Raw genomic sequence first — 21,324 nt, forward strand, 5'->3', positions numbered from 1 at the left:
TTATGTACTTTAAATAATTTCTAGATTACTTATAATGCCTAATGCAATGTGAATTCTATGTAAATAGTTGTATGCTCTCTTGTTTAGGGAATAATGATGAAAAAAGTCTGTAATGTTCAGTACAGACACAGTTATCATACTCCTAATTGCATAGCACACTTCAGCAACAACCTAACATTTTCCATCCGAGGTTGGTGAATCCATGGAAGTAGCTTCCACTTGGTAACTCTAGTAGCCTGTGGCTTCGGAGGGCTGACTATCATAAGTAATTCATCAATCAAATATTTATTGAACACCTACTACTATGTTTTAAAACTTCATGGGTTGGAAATTTAACTGCTATTATAATGGTATTAAGAGGGTAGATGAGGCTTTTGGAAAGTGATTAGGATTAGGTAAAGTCATCAGGGTGGAGCCCTTATGATTGCTTTCTGAGAAGAGGGAGAGAGACCAGAACTGACACAGTCCCAGGCATGTACAGCTCTTCCCTCTCACTATGTGATGCCCTGCACCACCTTAGGACTGTACAGAGTCTCCACCACCAAGGAAACTCTCACCAGATGCATCGTGAGATATTGGACCTCCAAAACCATAAGCTAAATACACCTTTATTCTTTATAAATGACCCAGTCTGCAGCAGTCAGTTATAGCAACAGGAAAATGGACTGAAATGCCTATTAAGTGTCAGATGTTACTTCAAACGTGAGAAATACAGCAGTAAGCAAGATGAAAGTTCCTGGTCTCCAGGGCCTTTTACTGTAGAGGAGGAGATAGGCAATTAGCATATAAGCAAATAGCTGTGTTATCCTGTGCTATAAAGAAATAACCACAGGAAATATAGTGAAGTCAGAGGAGGAACCTTTATGCTGGGAAGTGTATTAGTATGTTAGTGACGCTATAACAAAATACCAGACTGGGTGGCTTAAACAACAGAAATTTACTTTGTCACTGCTCTGGAGGCTAGAAATCCAAGATCATGACCTCAGCAGATTTGGTTCCTTCTGAGGGTTCACTCCTTGGCAGATGGCTGCATTCTTACTGTATGTTCATGTGGTTGTCCCTCTGTGTGAGCACATGTTTGGTGTGTATCTATACACTAATCTCTTCTTAAAGTATACCATTCTTATTAGGTTAGGAGTCACCTTAAAACACTGATTTTAATTTTAACTTAATTACCTCTTTATAGGCCCTCTCTCTAAATATAATCATATTCTGGGGTATTGGAGATTAGGACTTCAACGTATGTATTTTGGGGAGATGCAATCCAGCCTGTAACTGGAGGTCAGGGAAGATCCCTCTGGGAGGGGAAATAACTGAGCAAAGACGTGAATAAGGGGAAAAGTCGTGGTTGTCAGGGAGTCATCTGGAGGAAAGAGGGGTCCCAGCAGGGGATGGTGAGTGCACAGGCACCAGGCCAGGTATGTGGAGGCCATTGTAGAGCCAGTGAAAGAGGACAAGGATCACATAGGAAATGTAGAGGCCAACTTGGGAGGAACCCTGGAGCATGGTGAGAACTGACTTTTCTTCTGAAAAAGGAAGTCATTGGAATGTTTTATACAGGACAGAGACATAATCTCACATTTTTTTAGAGAAATTTTTGCTGTAGAGTGTGTGCACTCACTGGAGAGACAGAGATAAACAGAGAGACAGAAAGTGATAACTCACCCCTCAGGTGGATGGCCACACTGCAGTTCCTTCTCCATTCTTCTCGGGATTTTGGGTACACATACACACACACACACACACACACACACACACACACGTGTCTGGCATGAGTTTTAAAACACTGGGTTCAAGATTTGAACCGTGATTGACTACGTGGCAGCGACATAACCATTACGGCATCTGCTGGTCCCACTCACATTTAAAAAGGAAAAGTTTTAAACTTATAACAGATTTTCTGTAGACTCCCAAGAATTCAGTAAGCAAGATCATACTGATCACGAAACCCAGAAAAGTTTCTTAGCTGAGAACCCCTGGGGTAACTGTCAGAGGAGGGGCATTTACGCTGGGGAGTGTTTGTTAGTGCTACTGTAACAAGTTCTGATTTTCTAGAAATTCCTTTCTGAGGATTAAGATACCAGCTAATTAGGCCCAGCCGCAGTGGCACAGGTGGTAAGGCACCATTGCATGGTACTGGATCCACATGGGGTTGGAGGGCCTAGGTTCAGATCCTGGATTGACCTGAGCACACTAGATTAACATCTGTGATCCTGGTTGGCTAGGAGGCTGGGGGAAGACCATGGCATAAGGGTACTTCTCTCTCTTTTTCTCTCATGAAATAAATAAGTACACTTAACAAAAAGATGTCGGCTAATAATTACATAAAATCCTAGATTACTACTGAAGTTTTCTCCTTTCACGTTCAACAATGCTAAGTTTATGACAAGATGTACGTTGAGTTCAGTTTACATACATGGAAGAACATCCTTTTCTTGAAGACTATCTTTGGTTGTCATGATCTGATTTGTTTATTAAGTGATGTTAAATTGCCATCACTGGGGACAACTCAGGTGAGGCAAACACTGAGATGTCTTTTTCTGCTTTGGCAAATGGCATCTCTAGACTTAGATGAAATAATGAGAGGGAGAATAACAACCACTTTGGAAGCTGTGAGCAATTTGTGGCCAAAATATAAGGGATCACCACGAAGCAGTTCACACGCATCATACTTAGACTTCATTCAGAATTAATGAAAGATTTGACATTCTAAAGGCCCACATACAGTAGGAAGTCTATGACTGTGACACTGGATTGTGCTATAATACCAGTGTTTTTTAAGTTGCTTAAAATGGTTATGTCTGTTTTTACATTGTATTTATGTTCTACTCAGACATAAGCCCTATCCCTGACAAGACATATTCATTGGATAGGTTAGTAATCATTCTCATGGGATCCTATAAACACGAATCATCAATTTTCTCTCATGTATCTTTATTAAACTTTGTTACCGAGGGCTACCTTCCAGGACCTGTGAAAAGTTTTATCAAATACAAGAGTGTAATGATATTAGATACACACACTCACACTTCAACTACGCGTGAAGGGGGGGTGGTCTTCAAAAAGTTCATGGAAAGCACATGCTGTGAAAAATGTATTTATCAATTTCAAAACATTTGGCACCCAAACATACTTTAATTCTGTTTTACCACAAACTTCTTCAAGTCCCCTTGTAATATCCTAATGTGAGGTAGTACAATTTTAGGTCCAATCGATTCTATTTTGAAAATAAAAACAGCTCCCTCGTGGGCCAGCCCCATTACACGATGGTTAAGCAGTGTGCATTGGGAGATGGATCCCACATGGTCAACTCCAGTTAGAATCTTGGCCTGAGTGACTTAAAAATGTGCTAGATGTGTGTGTACACATGCCTGTGCCCAAACTCCTGATGGGATGGAGAAATGGAGGGAAAAGACTGTGGTGTGACCAGGCCCCATCAGCGAGTTTTCCGTCACTTTCTGGTGAGTGTCAGTGCCCTCTGGCAATTAAAAAAGTAAGTCACTTTCTCAGTCTTTCTTCTTTTTTAAACATGATGTCTGTTTTTATAAAGGGGGAAATGATAAATAGAAAACAAATGTTAACTAGTGTACACAAGCCATGGGTTTACAGGAAATCTGAAACAACTTCAATAAGAATCTGAAAGTTTTCCTCACCCTCACAGGGAGAGAATATGGACTAACTTATTTGGGACAAATCATCAGACATGTATGTGTGTGAATAAAGTCCTCAGAAAAACTAGTGATCTGGGACCAGCAGTTGGCGTAATGGCTACGTCACTGGATTCCCATGTAGTCGACTGCGGTTCGAGTCCCAGACCCGGTGACTTAAACTCACACTGGGCGCATGTGCGTGCATGACCAAGATCTTGAGAGAATGGAGGAGGAGGGATTGCAGCGTAGCATCCCCCCGGGGGGTGATTTCTTGCTTTCTGTCTCTCTGTCTCTCTATCTTTTTGGCGAGCGCATACGCCCTATAGCAAAAATCTCTCAAAAAAAACAAAAATGAAAAGAAAGAAAAGAAAAATTAGCAATCTAATCAGGATTTTGGATATCTGTATCTAAAGCAAGTTTAGACGGTCACTCTAAAGACTGTCTTTAGACATCTGAAGAAACTAAATGCCTTAGGACCACAAAACATTTTTTATGGTCTTTGCACTGAAGGATCGAATGCAAAGCATAAATCAGTATGTCTCAGTCAAGTTCCCCAGTGTTTTGAGACGATCCGTAAAGGCAGAATTAAAAGGGTAGATAGCATGGTGTTAAAGTAATGTTGTTGCATTTGCTTTAATAAGCAAAGTTGGAGATTATTTATGATAACACCGTCATCAGCGGAATGTGTTCCTGGGCAATCTGAAAACATGAAGCCTCACTTCGAGTCTTACTATTAAGTCCTTGCCGTGAAGGGGTGGCAAGTGTTATTAAGTTGTTAGATTAGCAAGGTTCTACTGCATTTTCGCTTTAAGCCAGAGTGCTTTCACAGCTGAGCTGTAATACTCTGGAAATGCCTGCATAACAAGATCCAGACATGGAGTTGAATCCCAAATGGTAAACGGCCAACGGCATTTATCCACTATTACCTTGCCGAAGCAGTGAGAAGTCAGCATGTCTGGAAAGACACTGCGCCTAAGTCCACAAGCAGAGAGGAAGCCAGCGGAAGAGGGGGCTTTCAGTAAAAGCATACTTCTACGGGGTGGGAAAGTTGCTCTGTTTTCTAGAGAACACCAGCATGAACACCAGTCCTTTCCTAAGAAGGCAAGTAGAAAGAATGAACCTAAATTATCCTATTGATGACTAAATGTTACATTTAGCTCCCTGGAGTCCATGCTTGGAGCAAAATTTCAAGGAATCACATTTAGCCTGCTGGCCAACTGGGACTTGCTGCATACTTGAGTAAACACACGGTTTCCTAATAAACTGCTTTTCTTAGAAATCTAAAGTACTAAAAACCTTAAGTTCAGGAAAACTTGAAATTCTCAGAGAGACAGGAAAAGGGATCAAGTTGCAGAACAATAAAGCTAGAAAGAAAACCTGAATGCACCTTAGGGCAGAGAGCTGAAGGAGTCCAAGAAATTACATTTCAGAAAAATCATATTTCACATGCCAATTTAAGCTCCAGTTTGCAAAAGTGCCTGGCTCTTTTAATAGGTTGAATCTTGTACTAACCCTACTTACCTGGCTTGATATACAATTGTCTGCGCAAGGCACGAGGGTGGTGGAATGGCATGCTACAACTGAGTGAAAAACACAGACATTGCCAATCTTATAAAATTAATGGTACTCATTGCAATGTTCTTTGTTGAAAACAATTAATATGGTATTATTCTTGATTTGATTCTCACACATTGCATGCACGTGCTTTGAAAATCCATATTGTACTCCAGAAAGCTGTATAACAATTAAATGTAAATAAATTATAAGATAGAGGGGCCGGCAAGTGACGTGGTGGTTACGGGCGCTGGACTCCCACATAGTTGACTGCGGTTTGAGTCCAGGACCTGGTGACCTGCTTTCTCTCTCCCTCTCCGATCAAATAAAAAAGAAAGAAGAAAGGAAGGAAGGAAGGAAGAAAGAAAGGAAGGAACAAACCAGCAGTTGGAGTAATGGCTATGTCGCTGGATCCCACGTGGTCGACCGTGGTTCAAGTTCCGGACCCGGTGGTTTAAACTCACACCGGGCACGTGTGCATGCGTGCCCAGGATCCCAAGAGGAGAATGGAGAAGAAGGGATTGCAGCATGACCATCCCCCCTGGGGGGTGATTTCTCGCTTTCTATCTCTCTGTCTCTGTCTTTCTGGCAAGTGCACATGCACTATAGCAAAAAAACTCTCAAAAAAAAAAAAAAGAAAAGAAAAAAAGAAAGTTAAATAAAATAATTATTTTTTAAAAAAGAAATTATAAAATAGGGAAAACAGTCTGTGACTTTCATTTCCAGTCTGACCTATGAATTTGATAGGTGTGACTTTGACTCTGTGCTGAGCACTGTGAAAGAACAAAGAACTGCAAGCCTGGCCGTGGGTCTGGGGTAAGGGGTGACATATTGGAAATGAACATATACATCAGTAGCAAAGGAGACAGCCAGGTGTTAAGTGTTAGGGAGAGGATTCAATAAAGTTGGGTAGAGGTTGTGACCAGGGACAGAAAGGTTCTGTTTTTCCTCGCTTAGTTACTCCGGGTAGACTATCAGAAGGGTTTGTGGCAAGGCCAGAGATACAGAAGCATTCTTGAGTTGTAATATCAAGAATGGGCCCAGCCAGTGCACAAGTAGTGCCACTACTTGGAAGACTGGAAGCTACATGAAGGGTGTGGGTTTGGTTCCCAGGTCAGCCTGAACACTCTGGGCTTGATTATCCCTACCTGTGATCCTGGCGAGTCAGAAAGCTGGGGCATGAGGACTGTGACACCTAGAGGCCCTGTCAAGAATGCCAATCTCTGGCCCTGTAGCATAGCTGGTGAGGGAGACAAGAGTCCCACATGGCCACCAGAGTTCAAGTCCTGGCCCTGGCAGATTGAAGGGCATGCTGGGTGCACACACATGTCCAGGTTCCTGACAGGATGGAGGGCTGGAGGAGAAAGGATTAAGGCGGGTATCCCTGGGTGGGTGCTTTATTTCTCTCTCTCTTTCGCTAGTGCTCATGTATCCTCTCATGCGTCCCCTGGCATTAAAAAGAAAAACGCTGATCTTTTTCTTTCTCTCTATCATAAAGGAAAAGAAATTTTGGTTAATGGAAACAAAATTACAGGTAAATAGGAGGAACAATTTCTAGTGATATAAAGTACAGTAGGGTAAATAGAGTTAACAATTTACTGTATTATCTCTGAGTAACTAAAAAAGAGGGTTTTGAATGTTCCCAACACAAAGTAATAACAAATGATTGAGATGCTGGCTATACCGATGACCCTGATTTAATCGTTATGCATTGCATTCTTGTACTGAAAAATCACATTGTACCCCACAAAAAATGGACCATTGTCTGTCAAGAAAAAATAATATGGGATCTAGAAGGATGAATGAAATCTATCCATGAATATCTTGACAGTATCCAAAGTTACTTAAAGGGACAGTAATACCGTTTGCTAGAAGGATGAAGGATGACATTTCATTTGCCAGGTGATTTGTCTAGGTAAATAAAACGTTTCTGACCACGTATCTATCATCACATCACCTGGAAATGACTGGGTGGCTTCTCACTGTAGTGGAGAGCAGGTTTGGACTTAAATATGAGCTGTGAGGTTGCGGGGGGCTACCCCTGAGATACACCATATGTACTACTGTAGGTCACGTTCTCCCAGAAGCAGGCTCGGAGATGAGGATCCATGCGTGAGGATTTATTAAGGACATGCTGCAGGGGAAGTCCCTGCTTCGGCCTGGAAAGCAGTGGAGTGTGAGTTACTTCTCACACTTGGCCCCAACTCCAGGCAGAGAGGCGAGCTTTCATGTTCTGCCCATACTTAGGAGGACCTCAATGCCCGGGTGCTTCTGGTTTCAGTTTCCTGAAGAGTCACTGGGAGCAGCCAAGGAGAGGCAAACAGAAACCAAGGGAAAGACACCCAGAAATGGAGGAAGAGTTCTGAGGGGATGGGACAGAGCCCTAGTAGTGTTCACCACATGTATTAAGAACAAGAAATAGGGACCAGCAGTTAGCGTAATGGCTATGTCGCTGGACTCCCATGTAGTTGACCACAGTTCGAGTCCTCGATTCAGTGCCTTAAACTCACACTGGGCACGTGTGTGTGCCCAAGATCCCGAGAGGAGAATGGAGGAGAAGGGATTGTGGTGTGGCCATCCCCCCTGGGGGGTGATTTCTGGCTTTCTGTCTCTCTGTCTCTCTCTGTCTGTCTGGCGAGCACATACGCCCTATAGCAAAAACCTCTCCAAAAAAAAAAAGAACAAGAAATAGATGCTTCAAATTGCAGAAGCTGATTTACAGTTGAGCTTCTCACATGGGCAGCCCTACGAAGCTGTTAGCCACAGAGATTTGTATGCTTGGTAATGTTTCTAAGCCAGAGCCAATGATTCCCATGGGCAATACTGGGAAGCCAATTCTTTTTTTTTTTTTTAGAGGTTTTTGCTATAGGGTGCGTGTGATCGCCAGACAGACATAGGGAGACAGAGAGACAGAAAGCAAGAAATCACCTCCCATGGGGGATGGCCACGCTGCAATCCCTTCTCCTCCATTCTCCTCTCGGGATCCTGGGCACGCACACACACGCACCCGGCGTGAGTTTAAGCCACCGGTTCTGGGACTCAAACCACGGTCGATTACGTGGGAGTCCAGCGACATAGCCATTACACCAACTGCTGGTTAATGTGCTGGTCCCAGGGAGGCCAATTCTTGTATAAACCCATGTACCTACTGAGCTTGTCCGCCTCCTCCTGCTGCCCCTAAAGGAGTAAAGTGTGCAGGTCTGCTCTGGCTGTAAGCAGCTCCCTGCTCCCTTTCATATTATTTTAGTGTCTTGCTAAGCCCTACTTCTCTTTGATAAATGACTGAAGATGCTGAGATCAATCTCATAAAGAAGACTATACATAGAATCAACCTAAGTACCCAGCAATCAATGACTGGATGAAGAAAATGTGGCACATGTAACAATGGAATACTACTCAGCCATAAAGAGCAATGATCTGCCGTCATCTGATACGAAATGAACCCAGAAGATAGAATGCCAAGTGAACTGAGCCAGGCTGTGAATGACAAATACCGTGTGGCCCTCGTTAACACATACCAAATGTGCTCGCTCTCTAGCGGAGTATAAAGGACTCAACAGCAAAAAAGGAGAGGGAAGAAGTGTAGGTACAAAAAATTGCATGGCTGTTGGGAGGGGAGAGAGAATTTTTAATGAACATAAGAATGCATGTGTGTGTGTATATATATATATATATATATATTTTTTAAACTACACTGTAAAAAAATTATACATAAACCAGAAATCGCCGTTAAGAAGACTACATAACCAAGGTTAAATCCTTTGCTACATATGCTGTAAGAATGTCATAAAGTGGATGGAGGAGAGATGGGACTTCATTTTGGTTTTAAAAATGAGCAGAATTTAGACAGGTAGAAGACAGACAGAGGAGTGTCCTGGCAGCAGAGAACGCACTGAACAAAGGCAGAGATGTGGGACTTGACATACGCTTTATGGCGCAAGTCGAAGATAGGCTTAGCTAAGTGAAGAGCATAGCACAGAAGGCTGACTGTTGGTCGACCCAGGGTCTGAAACTGGGTCACGGTTTAAGCCATCCCCCCACTCCTGCTTGCTGCAGCTTCTTTCTGATTCTCGGCCCAATTCTCCACTCAGACTTGCCTTCCATCAAGCTGTGTCGTGCTCTGGACCATCCTCCTAATTAATACGTGCCAGGTCCCATGAGCTGACAAGCTTTCAATACAAAGAAACGAATGATATGAGCCAGGACAAAAAGCAGAACAAAATACAGATAGCAGGGGGTGTTTTGAGTGAACAGCATCATGGAACGGGCAAATTTCAGAGACTTTGGAAAAGGGGAAAACTGATGTGTTAATTAGGAGTCTATTTCCATAATAAGACTGCTCAGAGGAAGGTAAGGAGACAAAGGGAGCAGTGGAGGGGACTGTTCAGGCAGAGTGGAAGATACGTGTAAGGAGAGGGGAGAGAGTTCATTATTCTCTGTTGTCTTATGCGTGTCTGTGGTCTGTTAGCTTCCCAAGGCGGGACTGTCCCTTTTGTGTTTTGTAACGCACCATGAATAAAGAGCTTCGGGTATAAATAACAGTGTGGTTTCTGTCACCAGGACCTAATTCAACAGGAAGTACTGCAGCCTTTCTGGCTCCAGCTGGTGGTGGATTGGACTTTTTGTGGTATATTCTGTTCAGAAGAACTGTCTGCTGTTGTGATGGGGCCAACGTAAGGGTTCAAAACAAGAGGAAGTGTCGAAAGGAAGCGAGATGTTAAAGCGCCCACAGTGAAGAAAGGAGGCTGTGGAGCCAAAGGCCCTTGTGCAGTGTCAGGCAGTCAGGCTTAGGGGATTGGAGCTTAGGCATTGGAACCAGCTCAGCCTGGGTTCTAACTCCAGCCCTTCCATTTGCTGGCTCTATGATCAGGCTATAGAACTGGTGCTGTTGAGCTGACGAAGATAGTCTGTCTTCGACACTGGTGCCAGACTAATTTTCTAAAAGCACCGTTTTGAACATATCTTCCTGTGATTTAGAACTGACAACTGGGCTAGACCTTCAGCCTAGTAGTTAAGGGAACCAGATCCCACATGGTCAACTTCTGTTCAAATCCCAGCCCCGTTGTCTTGAAAAACATGTTGAGTAATATATGCTCAAAATCCAACAGGTAGGAAAAATAGAGAAAAAGGGATTGTGATGTGACCATGCCCTGTTGGTTTGCTTTCTCTCTCTCTCCATGTCGTTCTGGCAAGTGCACGTGCCCTCACTCAATTTAAAACAAAAACAAACAAAACTGACAATAGCTTCCAACTGCCTAGTGGAAGCAGTCCCATGTAGAGTTGGTGAAGCTCTGGTATTTGGTGACTTTGAATGAGTGACTTAACCCTCCCAAACTGTACTTTCTCCTTGATGAAGTAAGGATGATACTATTGCATTGTTGAGCTGCTCTTAAAGGAGATGATTTATATAAAGTACTTGGGATATAATAAATGCTCAATTAGTGCAAATTTTCAGGCCAACTGGTGGCATAGTGATTAAGGCAACCTATCACACATGGCCAACTACATGGTTCAAGTCCCAAAGCCAGCAGCTTAAAAGCACACCAGGTACATGTATATACATGCCCCAAATCCCAAAGAGGAATGGAGGAGAAGTAGCTGTGATGTGATGATCCTTCCAGGCAGTGCTTACTCACTTTCACTCTCTCCCCCATCTCTATCTCTGGTGAGTGCATGTGCCCCATAGCATATTTACTATACACACACACACATAGGCACACACACACAATTTTTATATTAGTTGAGAAACTGCATGAGGGCAAAGGCCAACTCTCCACTTACTATAGGCACACATACACAAATTTTTATATTAGTTGAGAAACCACATGAGGGCAAAGGCCAACTCTCCACTTACTAGCTGTATGTGACTTTGGTACATTTCTTAATTCCTCTGTGCCTTTGACGCTCACCTGTAAAAGTTGTTGAGATGACAGAGGTGAATTTATATAATGAAAGCATCTTGACCAGTACTTGGTACTCAATAAATTTTAGCCTTCCTTTTTTTTTTTTTTTTTAAGGTTTTTGCCATAGGGCACATGCGCTCACCAGAGAGAGACAAATCAAAACAGAGGGAAAATAAAAAATCACCCTCCAGGGAGGATGGCCATGTCGAGAGAAAATAAAAAAATCACCCTCCAGGGAGGATGGCCATGTCACAATCCCTTCTCCTCATCTCCTCTCAGGACTTTGGGTATGCATACACATGTGCCTGGCATGATTTTAAAGCCACGGGATCCAGAACACCAACCGCAGTCAGCCACAGGGGAGTCCAGCACCTTAACCACCACGCTACCTGCTGGCCCCAATTTTAGCTTTATATTATGACATCACCCTCACCCTCATCATTACCACCACCATCATCATCTTTCAGATCTTAGGAAAAAAAGAATTAAATCGGAAATATGTCATACACTTATTGAAATCAGTCCGTGAAGTACTATGGTGGGGAGTCTAAAAGTGGAGGAAGGAACTGGACACTCTCAATCCCTCCTTTCCAGAGACTTCTAGCAGGCCCTGTGAGGGGCTCCAGGGTACGCACTATGCATGCTGCATCTGGCTGTGGACTCCTGGCCTGATTAAACACTAGGCATCCTCCAGGCCAGGACAACCAGAATTTGAAGTGGGCTGGTGGGTTAATCCTAAATTAGCCTCCTGTGCTCATGGTGGTTAATTAAGTAGAAGACTCACACTTTTTCTCTCTGCCTTTATGAGAGTCCCTTATGGATAATTCATTCTGTGGACCTGAGGAAGACATATGTTATCCTGTCTCTTCTGTTTCCCTTTCTGAAAATGACCCTACAAAAATGATTTTTGTAATGTTGGTGAAGCTATCAAGAGCATGACCTCAACCTACTGTGGGGGTGAAGGAGAGAATGGTGGTATGCAGGCAAAGGAGAATGAGTCCAAATCATGATAGAGAGCTTATATAGTCGTAGGGATGAAGGAAGGAGTCTCTCTCTCTTGCCATGGAATCCAAAGATCTAAAGAACGTGGGAGCCTGAATATGCCAGGGCTGTTTTGCTGCCATGTTGGAGAGATTCTGAGCGTAAAGTAATCAAAGTCAACAGGCAGAGTTGTTATTTTCTCACCTTGATACAGCTATGCCTAAGCACGGTTACCCCCAGGCTTCCCAAGTACATGAGCTGATTAACTTCCTAAAGCTATTTCAGTTGGGTGTTTGTCATTTATTGACACAGTGGCCTGTTTGCAACTATGAGAATTTCACTTCACATCGTTCAATTCATTCCTTCTCGGAATAATAATAGATGGAGAAAACATTGTAGGGGAATACCTAGGAATGGGGGAATCAAAAACTAAAGTAATACTGAATACTAACCTGTTTTTTAATCCATTCATTTGTTGGTATATGCTTGGGTTGCTTTCATGTCTTGGCTGATGTGAATGGTGTTGCATGGTGGTGCAGATAGCTTTAAAAAAATAGAAAAAATAGAAAAAAAATAGAAAACTGAACTAAAACAGAAGGCAAAGGAGCAAGTTCTTTGTGCTGAAACCTCGGGGAAGATCAAGGAAACTTGGGGGTATAAACAAGGGCCAGAGGACTGCCAGCTAAGTCTGAGTGAAGGGAAGAAACAGGGTCACATGTAAGAGGAGCAGATGGCATAGGAGATGGCATTACGTCATGGTCCATTTGGGTAAGACTTATATAATCTTCTATGCAGTGACACAAATGTGGCAATTCACTACTCAGCTCTGCTGAGCCAAGTAAATGAAAATGACCTGAAGCGTCTCAGTTATAAAAAGCATTGTCATCTTGGACTCACGCAGCCTTGGGTTCTTGTCCTCTCTTGCTCTGTCTCGCCATGTGCTACCTAACACCTTCCGCGATGTTATAACAGAGAAAGCCCTCACCAGATGCAGCCCCTTGATGCTAGACTTCCCAGTCTCTAGAACAGTAAGCCAGATAAATCTCCTTTCTTTATAAGTTACTTAGTCTGTGGTTGTCTGTTATAATAGTGGAAAACAGACTCAGACAGAAAGCAAATCCAGAAAATTTTCTAGGTAGCATAAAGTGGAAAACAGAAATATATACAGTACTCCTTATTACTAGTTTACAGTTATAACTATTGGTAATATTTTTTGCTATTTTATGCTTTTTTTAGTAAAAAGAAATGTTTTAAGATATTACATACCTCTTTGTTACATAAGGGGACATCAGAAAGTTCTTGGAAAATGGAATTAAAGTATTAGTTTATGGGGCTAGCAGATGGTGTTGTGGTAGTTAAAGCACTGGGACTTTCACATGGCCGACCATGATGCGAGTCCTGGACCTAGCAACTTAAAAATTGTGCCAGGCACATGTGCATGCATGCCCAAAATCCCAGGAAGAGAATGGAGGAGGAGGGAATGCAGTAGAGCCATCCCCCCTGGAGATAATTTCTCATTTTCCCTCTTACTGTCTCTGTCTCTCTCTGGCACGAATATGCACCCTATGGCAAAACCCTTGAGAAAAAAAAAGTACTAGTTTATCTTGGTGCAAAAAATTTAAATGCATATCCTTTTCATGATAAGCATTTTCTATGAACTTTCGGAAGCCCTCCTATATATGAGCTGCTTCAGAGCTCTAGATAGCAAGTTTGCCATAGAATGGAGAATGAGGCCTTCCTGGTTCCTCCGCAGCAGGGCTGAGTGGGAGCTGTGAGGTAGCAACACACTCGTGGCCACTAGAGAGTCGAGGAAAATGGGCTTCTGGGTCTGCACTGACAGTGATGGCTGGTATTCTACATTAGTCAGGGCTCCCCAGAGAAGCAGAGCCAATAGGATATGTATAGATGTGAGAGAGATTGACTGTTGTAAGGGATCGGCTCACCTGATTGCAGAGATCAGAGTCCAAACACTACAGAGTAAGACCCAAGGAAGAGTTGCAGTTCAGATCTGAAGGTCACATTTACTCCAAAATTGCCTCTTCCTCGGGAGAGGTCTTTTTTCCCTTAAGGCCCTCAGTTGAGTGGGTGAGGTCCACCCACATTATGGAAAGCAGTCAGCTTTACTCAAAGCCTACCAACTTCAATGTTCATCACATTAAAAAAAAGTCTTCACAGAAACATCTAGAATAATGTTTTACCAAATATTGGAATACTGCAGCCTAGCCAGTGGACACATAAAATTAGCCATCACACACCTTCTCAATGGTTTTGGGGTTATTAATTTTCCAAAAGAGGCCCTGGGGGGAACATGGACAGAGATACTACTGAGCATCTGTGAGACTCCCCTACAACAAACCCCAAACTCTTACATCTCTATGTCCTGGGACTCCCTAAAACACCCACAGGACATTTGTGAGTGTATTGAAATTTCAGGATTAAGGCTGGGAACTCTATAGTCATGCAAATGACCTTATGGGCATCTACAACCTTGCTAGGCCTGGGACACTGCTTTTTCTTAACTAGGTAGCATCCTAAAGACCTAGCTATCCATCTTCATCCAGTAATGAGTATAATGCCTGGGATAGGGTCAGGTATTTAACAATTGTTTTATGAAGAAGTTTGTTTTTTTGTTTATGTTTTTGTTCATTTGGTTTTTGTGGGTTTTTTTTTTGTTTGTTTGTTTGTTTGTTTGTTTTGCTGTAATGAGCAGGTACTTGGCCAGAGAGAAACAGACAGAGACAGTGAGAGGGAAAGTAAGAAATAACCCCTTTAGGGGGATGGCCACACTGCAGTCCCTTCTCCATTCTCCTCCTGGGATTTTGGGCATGTGTACATGCCTGGAATGATTTTCAAGCCTCTGGGTCAGGGATTTCAATAGTGATTGGCCATGTGGGAGTCCAGCATTTTAACCACTATGCCACCCATGGGCCCCAATTTTTATGAATAAGTTTTAACAAATGTTGTCCACCCAATAGTGGCTAGATACATGGCTTATTCATTAGAAGTTGAACTAGAAATAGACAGTGTGACTCATATGACCACAGTGGCCCAGCATAAGATGCTGACTGCATCCATCTGCAGTAGTGAAAGAAGTCCCACCAAGGAAATGCATTCACTAGAGTTTGTTCTCAGATCTGTCACAGGGTCTTTTTTTTTTTTTTTTTTGAGAGGTTTTTGCTACAGGGCGTGTGTGCTCACCTGAAAGACAGAGTGTGACAGAGACACAGAAAGCGAGAAATCACCCCCCAGGGGGGATGGTCACGCCCCAATCCCTTCTCCTCCATTCTCCTCTTGGGATCTTGGGCATGCACACACATGTACCTGGCATGAGTTTAAGCCACCGGGTCTGGGACTCCACCACGGTCGACTACATGGGAGTCCAATGACATAGCCATTACGCTAACTGCTGGTCGCTGTCATAGGGTCTTGAGAGAGCCTATTAGCCCCTCTAGGGTTCTCTTTCATGGTTTGTATAATAAATTAGGAGATTAGATCAGATGATCTGTGAAGTTTATTCCTGCTCTCATCCCTACATTTTAGTAAGATCAGCCAGATGGAGGCCAAACACCAGGTTATGGTATGTGGAAGTTGTGTGATGAAAGGAGATTCAGGAGAAGATGCCCATTCCTGTCCCACTTCTCTGTTTCACTAAGTGCAGTCGTCTCTTGGCAAGACCAGACCAGTTGAACAATCCTTGCCATCCTGAGTGCTATGGTCTGAAAGTTTCTGTTCCCTTAAAATGTACATGTTGAAACCTAGTCACCAATATGAAGATACTGGGAGTTGGGGCTGTTGAAAGGTAATGAAATCATGAAGGCAGCGTGCTCATGAATGGGATTGAGGCCCCAGGGAGCTGCTTTGCCCCTTCCGCCTTATGAAGACACAGCAAGAAGCACTGTCTATGAAGCAGAGAGAGACCCTTCACCTGGAAGCAGATCTGCAGGTGCCTTGATCATTGACATCTAGCCTCCAGAACTCTGAGCAATAAATTTCTGTTTTTTATAAGCTTCCCAGCGTATGATATTTTGTTATTATAGCCAGGATGGACAGAGACACCATGATTTCCATTTTTTTTTTCAAAGACTTACTTATTTTTTTTATTTGCTAGAAGGCATGTGTGGTCACAGGAGAGGGAGACAAAGATAAGGAGAATGAAAAAGCCCTCCTCTGTTGGGAATAGTCACCCTGCAATCTCTTCTCCTCCATTTCTCGTTTCAGGATCTTGGGCACACAGGTATATGTGTGCATGTGCCTGGTGTATTTTTCAAGTCACTGGATCTGAGACTTGAATCATGCAGTCAGTCATGTGGGATCCAGGGACCTTAACCACCATGCCACTAGCTAGCCTGAATTTCCTTATCTTTTAAAAAATTATTTATTTATATTTTTTTATTATTATTATTTTAATTTGACCAGAGAGAGAAAGTGAGAAAGCAAGCCACCAGGTGCAGACTCAAACTGCAGCTGGCCATGTAAAAGTCTAGATCCTTAACCACCATGCCACCCGCCAGCCCCAATTTCCTTATCTTTTAATTAAGTATTAGTTCTAGTGTTTAAAGACAAAAGTACATCAAATTATAACATATAAATACACATGAAGATGAAATTTAAGACTCCAAATCTCAAAACAGCGATTTACATCTGCTAGCTGTTTGGTGTTCTCTAAACATATACAATCATTTTACTTTTTGTCAAAAAAAAAAAATGAGAACATATATAGTATTTGTTAATATCTTAGGATTTTAAGACCAATCTTCCTTCCTTGTTTCTTAGTTATTTTCTGGCCTTCAAGTTCTCTTCAGCAATGTCTCAGATTCTGGTTTTATTGTATATATTATTGACAAGAGGCAGAGGTTTGCCTCAGTGACTGGAGTAGAAAGTTCAGAAGGTCAAAACGTAACTCTTGGGAAAGTCAAAGTAGAAAGTTATTTGTTTTTTTTTAAATGTGGTTGAACTCTCCTCTGTACTGGGTTTTACCTCAAAAGGCATGTCCAGATCCTAATCCCTAGTACTTGAGGATATGACCTTATTTGGAAATAGGGTTCTTACAGATGTAATTCAAGATCTTGAAAAAAGGTCATCCTGGATTTAGTTTGAGCCCTAACTTCAATAACTGATATCTTTATGCAGTAAATACAAGAAATGAGATTTGAGACAGAGACAGAGGCACACAGTTGGACCACCATGTGAAGACAGAAGCAGAGATTACAGTGATGCTTCTACAAGCCAAAGGATTCTAAAGACTATTGACAAACACCAGAAATCAGGACAGAGACATGACCACGTTCTCCCTCAGAGTCTCCAGAAGGAACCAATACTGCCAACACCTTGATTTTGAACTTTCGCCCTCCAGAACTGTGGTAGAATAAGTTTCTGTTGTTGTCAACCACCAAGTTTGTGGTAATCTGTTATGACAGACTTCAGAAACTAATAGATCCTCTAACATGGTCTGAATGTATATGACCTCTAAAAATTAATATATTGAAACCTAAGCCCTAAAGTGACAGGATTTAGAGGTGGGGCTATGTGAAAGAATTAGGTAATGAGGGTTCTGCCTCATTAAAGAGGCTCTAGAGAGTGTGTTGGCACTCCTGCCACATGAGGACTGCTATGGTCTGAATGTGTCCCCCAAAAGTTCAGTTGTTGGAACTTCATCTCTCTGCCTTCATGAATGGATTAATAGATCAGTGAGGGCTATGTCCTCATGAATGGAGTAATGTTGCTATCATGGGAGTCTGGTGTTGCAGGAGAGGCTTTGCTGTAAAGGTGAGCTCTCCCTGGCTCTTGCCCTATGGCCATGTGCTGCATGTTATGATGCCCTCACCAGATGCCAGCTTATAACCTTGGCCTTTCCAGACTCCAGGACCATGAGCTAAATACCCCTCTATTCTCTTAAATTACCTAGTCTACAGAATTCAATTACAGCAACAAGAAATGAACTAAGGCAGAAAATTGGTACCCAGAGTGGGACTGTTGCTACATATACTTGAAAAAGTAGAAGTGGCTTTGGAACTGGATAATGAGCAGAGGCTGCCAGAATTTGGACAGGCAGAGTAGGAAGAGCCTATATTGCCATGAACAGAGCATTAAGAGTGATTTTGGTGAAGTCTCAGGATATAAAATGGCTTGGGAAGATCTGGAACTTCTTAGAGGTTATTTAAGTGGTTATGACAAGCATGATAATACACATGTGGACAGAAAAGCCATTCTGATGAGGTCTCAGATGGAACTGAGAAGAAAAGGTATTGGAGACGGGAGTAAAGGCCAGGCTTGTTAAAACTGGCAAAGACCCTGGATGAACTGTGTCCATGGGCTTTATGAAAGGCAGAATGTAAGTGTGGTGAACCTGTATATCTGGAGCAAGAAGGCCCTCACCAGATGCTGGCCTGTTGAACTTAGATTTCCCAGTCCCAGAACCATGAGCTAAATAAACTTCTATTCTCTATAAATTACCCAGTTTGCGGTATTTAGTTATGGCAATAGAAAATGAAGTAAGACAAGGACACACAGAAGGCACCATCTATGAGGATCAAACCCTCACCAGATATTGAATCCGCTACTGCCTTGACTCCTCAGCCTCCAGAACTATGACCAATAAATTTATGTCGCTTATAAATTACCCAGTCTAACATTTTGTAATAGCAACCTGAATAGACTAACATATCCTCTATATCTAATGCCCTTTCTTTGGTTGTTCTTGTTTCTTGACCAGCCTGGTGAGCCACTGAGTGTCTTTTCAGCAGACCTAAGATGTTAGTCTGGGTAAATAGAGTCAGGGTTACTTCACTTTACTGAACAGGAGTATTATTTGGGTGCCGGCACCATAGTCTAGTAGTTAAGGGAGTTAGATTCCATATGGCTGACCATGGTTTGAATCCTGGCCATGTTGGCTTAAACAACACACTGGGAACATATGCATGTGTGCCCATAATTCCAACAGGATGGAGAAATGGAGGAGAAAGGATTGTGGCATGACCCTACCCTATTAGGCAGTGCTTTCTCCCTCCCTCTCTCTCTCTCTCTCTCTCGAGCACACGCACTCTTTGGTATTTAAAAAAAAATGATAAATTTTAAAAAGAAGAATGTCAATGGAGTTTTTTTTCCTAGAATAAGAACTATGTGACATACACTAATAACAAATTGGGCCCCCTGGCTCTAAAAATTCAAATAGATAAGGGCAATTTAAGACTCTAAGCAAAATTCCAGTAGTGATTTATCATTTATAAAGTGCTTACAATTTCCATCAGAATCTTTAAAATATAAACAATGCCATAACTTCATCAACTTTCAATGCCAGTTTTAAAGGCATCTCCATTCAGAAGAGCACTGGGGTCTGATTAGAAACACTTGGAAATTATTAAAGTGTCATTCCCTCTCCTTAGTCAAACTGTAGTTGCTGCTGCCAATACCCAAGGAGATATCAAAGGCAACCGTATGGTACTGCACCGGCAAAATTTCATTCTAAAATTATTTGTAAGCATTGTATTTTAGAAAAGATTTTTAGACCTTCTTAGCTATTTCTCTGCCCTGTACTAGCACTCCATAAGGTGAATTCTTACTATATTTACCCTTCCACTCATTATTATACCAGCAGGGGAAAAAAATGCATGTCACACTTTCAAAGAAAAGTTGTGAGGGAGGATGAGAGGCAGCATTGCCTGTGTGGGCTTATTCTCATATAATCATGGGGGCCTGTAAGAAATGAAAATAGACAGATTCAAAAATAGTACTAGGGTCTAAGATTTGAAAAACTCGTTTTCAAATTTAGCTCAAAATTATAGGATTTAATTTCATACGGTTTAAATCTCAAACATTCATTGAATTTTGTTTCCAGGAAATGTTCTGTTGTGCTAACAGCTTTTATTTTATTTAAATTGTAATTCCTTTTTAATAAAATTTACAAACTTGACTAATCGCAGTTTAGATCTACTGTAAAGTGGAGGAACGAAAGTTACAGGAGTGAGGAGAAGTCGATGTAACAGAGGGGCGTGTGTTTGTGTTACTGTTTTAGCAGGGTCTTGCCATAGTACCCAGGACCACAGGTGCATGCCACCATACCTGGTATCTCAGAGAAGGTCTGTCCATGTTGCCTGCACCCAGACCTTGTAATCCTCCTGTCTCCCTCTTCCAAGTAGCGTGGGCCACAGGCACTTAAACCAAGCCTAGCTTTTTACGGTAGGCTGGGCTTAAAACTCAGGTCTCTCATGTGACCTCAGCCTGCCAAGGTCAGATCACCTAGAAGTAGCATCTAGCATGTGCTACCAACAAAAGATTTAAAAAGAAAACTTCTTTAAAATTTTTTCCATGAAAGAGGCCCCTGTCTGGGTACTGATTTGCCAGAGACATAGGGTGCAACTGGCCAGAGCTAGTGCACTCAGACCTTGGTGAGTTGTGTGCTGGGAGCTACAGAAACCCTGAGGAGGGTGCCCAACTTCAGCAGAGAGAAGTGTTCAGAGGTGCTGACATTTTAGCAGGAACCTGAAGAATCAGGGACAGGGAAGTGGGCAAAGAAAGTGAACAAGACAGTGAGAGGTATATACAAAGGCCTAGAACCCAGAAAAACTTTCCTTTAAATTTGAAGGAGAAATAAAATCATTCCCAAATAAAAACTGAAGGGATTCACTAATACTAGACAGGGTCTTCAAGAAATACTTAAGGGAGCTCTACATCTGGAACAAAAGGAAAATAAATAGCACCATGGAGATATGTGAAGCTATAAAACTCACCAGTAGAACCACCACACAAAGAAGAAAGAGAAACAATTCATCCCTTCTACTATGAAAATCTACCAAGTAGTAAAGATGAACAACTGAAGAAAAAAGGAAATAAGAAAACAGAACAATCAGGACCCAGCCAACAAAATGGCAGCTGTAACTTTGTATACATTAGTAATATCGTTGAATGTAAACAGATTAAACTTCCTAATCAAAAGGTATAGATTGAGGGACCATCAGTTGGTGTAATGGCTATGTAGCTGAACTCACATGTAGTTGACCACAGTTTGAGTCCCAGACCCAGTGGCTTAAACTTACACTGGGGGCGTGTGCATGCATGCCCAAGAGCCCAAGAGGAGAACGGAGGAGAAGGGATTGTGGCGTGGCCACCCCCCTGGGGGGTGATTTCTCTCGTTCTGTCTCTCTGTTTTTCTGGCAAGCACACACTCCCTATAGCAAAAACCTCCCCCTGCCCCCGCAAAAAAAGATATAGATTGGGAGCCAGCAGGTAGCATGGTGGTT

The sequence above is a fragment of the Tupaia chinensis genome, unplaced genomic scaffold (genome assembly GCF_000334495.1).
Source record: "Tupaia chinensis unplaced genomic scaffold, TupChi_1.0 Scaffold000568_1, whole genome shotgun sequence".
Classification (NCBI taxonomy): domain Eukaryota; kingdom Metazoa; phylum Chordata; class Mammalia; order Scandentia; family Tupaiidae; genus Tupaia; species Tupaia belangeri.